The sequence below is a fragment of the Ipomoea triloba genome, chromosome 15 (assembly GCF_003576645.1).
Source record: "Ipomoea triloba cultivar NCNSP0323 chromosome 15, ASM357664v1".
NCBI lineage: Eukaryota > Viridiplantae > Streptophyta > Magnoliopsida > Solanales > Convolvulaceae > Ipomoea > Ipomoea triloba.
The window spans coordinates 10,905,934-10,911,414 of NC_044930.1; positions in this window are offsets into that span (position 1 = coordinate 10,905,934).

Genomic DNA, 5,481 nt, shown 5'->3' on the forward strand with positions numbered 1-5,481 from the left:
TATATATATATATATATATATATATATATATATATATATATATATATATATATATATATATATAACAAGGTATAAAATGCAATTGACTATGTTGTTGCACTAACTAATTCATAATTGATTTGAATCTGGGTTCAAACTCTAGCAGTGGAAATTTTATATTGGCTAATTCATAATTGATTTGAATTTGGGTTCAAACCCCAGCAATGAAAATTTTATATTGTTTTTTATTGAGGCGAATAAATTAGATATATATATATATATATATATATTTAATAACACGCTATAGAACAAAATTGACTCTGTTGTAGCACTGGCTAATTCATAATTGATTTGAATTTGAATCTAGGTTCAAACCTTAGCAATGGAAATTTTATATTAAAAAATTGACTTCGTTTTAGCACGGGCTAATTCATAATTGATTTGAATCTAGGTTTAAACCTCAGCAATGAAAATTTTATATTATTGTTTTATTGAGTTGAATAAATTCGATATATATATATTTAAACACGATGAAATTGACTCCGTTGTAGCACTGGCTAATTCATAATATATTTGACTTTGGGTTCGAACTCCAGCAATGGTAATTTTATATAGTTTTTTTTATTGAGATGAATAAATTAGATATATATATTTAAAACACGCTATTGAAAAAATTGACTCCGTTGTGGCACAAATTAGATATATATATTTAAACCTCGCTATAGAACAAAATTGACTCCATTGTGGCATTGAAAAATTCATAATTAATTTGAATCTGGGTTCGTACCCCAGCAACGGAAGTTTTATATTTTTTTATTGAGATGAATAAATTATATATATATATATATTTAAAACATGCAATAAAACAAAATTGACTCCGTTGTGGCACTGGATAATTCACAATTGATTTGAATCTGGGTTCGTACCCCAGCAATGGAAGTTTTATATTGTTTTTTTATTGAGATTGTTTTTTTTTATTGAGGTGAATAAATTTGATATATATATATATATTTAAAACACGCTATAGAACAAAATTGACTCCGTTGTGGCACCGGCTAATTCATAATTGATTTGAAGATGGGTTTGAACCCTAGCACCGAAAATTTCATATTGTTTATTTATTGAGGTGAATAAACTAGATATATATATATATATATATATATATATATATATATATATATATATATATATATATATATATATATATATATATNTATACTTAAAACACGCTATAGAACAAAATTGACTTCATTGTAGCACTTGCTAATTAATAATTGATTTTAGTCCTTCTCATGACTTTTTCTATTTTTAGTAATGGTATTTTTGTCTCTTTATATTTTTCTTTTGTTATTTTTCCGGTTTCAACCAGTTTAAAACCAATTAAATTGGTTGAAACCAAAAAAATAACAAAAGAAAAATATGAAAATACAAAAATACTCTTACTAAAAATAGAAAAAGTTATGAGAATGATTAAAAGTGTCCAAAAAATAATAGTTGAGATGTTAAATGGTAAAAACGATAGTTTGAGACTAAATTTAGAATTGTGAGCAAAGACTTGTCAGTTGCCACCAAAGACAAGGAACCTCCGGTAGAATTAACCGGAAGAAAAACAAAGAATAAAGGAAAGAAAGGCAAAACAAAAAAAAAAAAACAAAGGAAAAAAAATGAAACAGAAGGATGAAAAAAGGAAAAAAGGAAAAGGTGGGACATGGAATTACCAAATGTACATATATATTTTGTTTGTTTATGTGCATATGTAATATATAATAATGCAGGTAGGTATGTATAGATTTAATTCCGAAATGGTTATTCTACTATTGACTTTTAATAATTTTACCATGAATGAAGTCCCCTCCTTTATAAATCCAAGAGTGATTCACAGTGCCTATGAACGAAGTTTTCCCTATGTCGCGGTGGCGACCCAGACAGCCAGCAACGTTGACAGGAGGCCTCTGGACTCCGACACCGACAACTTGCGATCGTCGGCTTCTGCGAAGAACTCCGCCGAAAGCAACGACGCAACAACTCCAGCGACTTCTGCGGGGAACTCCGAAGGCGGCAGCGTTTGGTTTTAACTGTACTGGGTTTATCGAGTGTTATAGTTGGAGTTGGATTGGAACTCTCTAGTCTTGATACGATTGAGATAAGAGTTTGCGGTGGTTGAAGTGAATTGCGTTGCTACAGTTATGCCTGAAGCAGTTGTCTCCAGTAATTTGGTGGTCAAGAGCTTAGCTTTCATGGTTAAGTGTTGGACTTTAATTATGCTTTAGATTTAAAATGGCCTGGTGGGAGGTCATATGGATGAGGCCCAATTTGATACTCCGTATACGGTCGAAGTAATTTTTGGTCTCATAGAAATATTATGGGCCCAATTTCTATAAATTAGAGATACACTAAAGTTTAATCCCAGATGCTCATTCTCTAATTAAATTTCAATCGTTATACCCTGTACCACGGTGCACATAGCAATGTGCACCATGTACGTAAACGACATCGTTTCGATGTTAGTGGACGCGGATGCGAATGACTACAGGGAATTCATTATCTAGAATACGCAGAATGTTTGCCTAGAATACACAGAATGTTTGCCCATAATACACAGAATATTGACACAAAATACACAGTGTTAGTGGACGCGGACGCGAATGACTCCAATGAATTCATTATCTATAATACACATAATCATTATCTAGAATACACAGAACGCTTGCCTAGAATACACATAATGTTTGCCCGGAATACACATAATGTTTGCCCAGAATACACAGAATATTGACACAAAACACATAGAACTCATCCTCCTAACATTCGAATGCACAAACACATCACAACCTCTGTTAATAACATGAATACACAGAATATTGACACAAAATACACAGAACTCATCCTCCTAAACATTCGAATGCACAAACACATCACAACATGTGTTACTAACATGAATACACAGAACGGTTGCCTCGAATACATAGAACGGTTGCCTAGAATACACAGAATAATTGTCTGGAATACACAGAATATTAATATAAATACAGAGATCTGCCAAACAGGAAACATGATTTCCAAAAAAACGGGCGGTTAGTTTACAATGGTCAAAACGACGTCGTTTACGTACATGGTGCACATTGCTATGTACACCGTGGTGCACGGTATAATTTGCCATTAAATTTCAAGACTTTTGTGCTCCAAGCATATCAACTTTGAACCGATAAATGAGGGCGAATTATACCGTGCACCACGGTGCACATAGCAATGTGCACCACGTACCTAAACGACGTCGTTTTAAGCATTGTAAATTAATCGTCCATTTTTTTGGAAAATCACGTTTCCCGTTTCGGCCGGTCTCTGTATTTATGTTAATATTCTGTGTATTTCAGGCAATCATTCTGTGTATTCTAGGCAACCGTTCTGTGTATTCTAGGTAACTGTTATGTGTATTCATGTTAGTAACACATGTTGTGATGTTTTTGTGCATTCGAATGTTTAGGAGGATGAGTTCTGTGTATTTTGTGTCAGTATTCTGTGTATTCATGTTATTAACACATGTTGTGATGTGTTTGTGCATTCGAATGTTAGGAAGATGAGTTCTGTGTATGTTGTGTCAATATTCTGTGTATTCTGGACAAACATTATGTGTATTCTAGGCAAACGTTATGTATATGTATTCTATATAATGATTATGTGTATTATAGATAATGAATTCCCCTGGAGTCATTCGCGTCCGCGTCCACTAACATCTGTGTATTTTGTTTCAATATTCTGTGTATTCTTGGCAAACATTCTATGTATTCTAGATAATGATTATGTGTATTATAGATAATGAATTGCCTAATGTCGTTCGCGTCCGCGTCCACTAACACCAAAACGACGTCGCTATGTGCACCGACGTACGTGGTGCACATTGCTATGTGCACCGTGGTGCAGGGTATGTGCTTAGTTTGAGATGGAGTGTTGGGTTGATTTAATTATTGGACTATGGTAATTAAATTAATTTAATTAACCCGATTGAATTTGATGTTGGGTTGTTGAGTTAATTAATTAATTTGTCCAAACCCAATTCATGTTTGATTTTTCTTTTTGAGTACTATTGACTCTCTCACAATGTAGTATTAGTCAACAGTTGTCTCCCACTGAGGCTCGAACCCACTCCCATCATTTTTCACTACACCCTCTATTATTAAATTTGCTCTTTAGGAATGGAAGAGGGTCTGAAGGTATTTTGTGTTCATCAGAACAACTAAATTTGCTTTTCTGGCAGTGTGGGTTGTTCAATTTTTCCGGTGGTTTTGTTCACGCCGACTATGTTGTTTACGTATTTTGCTCTGTTCAAATGTCGTCTGGAAGTTTCCGGTGGTTTGATTTTGTCAGAGGAGACAAGATTGTGAATGGGTATTATATTCCCATCGATGGTAAACACCAGTTTCTTCTTTGGCTGGCCATGTTTCACGGTTACCGGTCTCCTTGTGTCTTTAATGGTAGATTTTGAGTGGTTGAAAATTACGGGGGTTTGGTGTGCTGACGCTTCTTGATGTTCGGCGAGATGTTGTGGTGATTTGGGGGAGGCAGAGTTCGTGTGTTTTGTTCTTCCCATTGGAGCTAGGCCGGAGCTCTCTTCTACATGCCATTTAGTGTTAAAGCTCACGACCTTAGTTGTAGTTAGAGTGCTCTCTCTGGTTACCATTCATGAATGGGTGCTCTAAAAAATTTGAGAATGTTGGTTTCGTGTTTCCTGGTGTGGTTGAATATTGTGCTCATTTTGGCCAGTCATCTAGTGTTCATGCTCACGAATTTAGCTGGTGGTTGATGGCTTTTTTGGTTAGCGGTTGGGAGTCCTGGATGGTTGGTAGGTGGTGGTTTTAGTGTTCAGTTGAGCTTTGGTGGAATTTTCTAGCGAATAAGAATCTGCCGGCGAGAGTTTCTTCATGTTATGCTGACCCTTTTTGGACTGTGTTATTTGGGTGTTTGCAGATTTGTTCCTCTCCCTTGGGTTATGGCTTCACTGGAGTCCAAGCTTGGAAATGGCAGACCCGGTGGAGGAAGGGTAGAATTCATCTTATAATAATCAAGCCTCTGTGAAATTCCAAATATACCCCTGGTTTAAACGGAGTTTAATGTGATTAACTAACAGAAGGAGTAAATTTACTAATGTCTCAATAACTGAGGGACCAAAAGTATCCAAATTGGAAGATAGGGATAACATTACAAATGTGCTACTAATTGAGGGACGAAAAGTGCGTTTTTCCCTTAATATTTTTACTAATTAATTAATAATATTAGTTTGTACGGGAAAGTTGAAGGGGAGGATTATACTTTTATTAATAGTATTGATACGTGAATATAGAAACAATATTACCAATTAATAGATATTAGTGAATTTCCATTTTATATTTTCTTACCAAATAAGCTTTATTAATTATTTGACCAATATGTACGGGTGTTAGCGAACAGAGCTTTCGACAAACTACTCGTGTTCGTGTTCGGTAAGCGTTCGTTTATGTTCGTTTA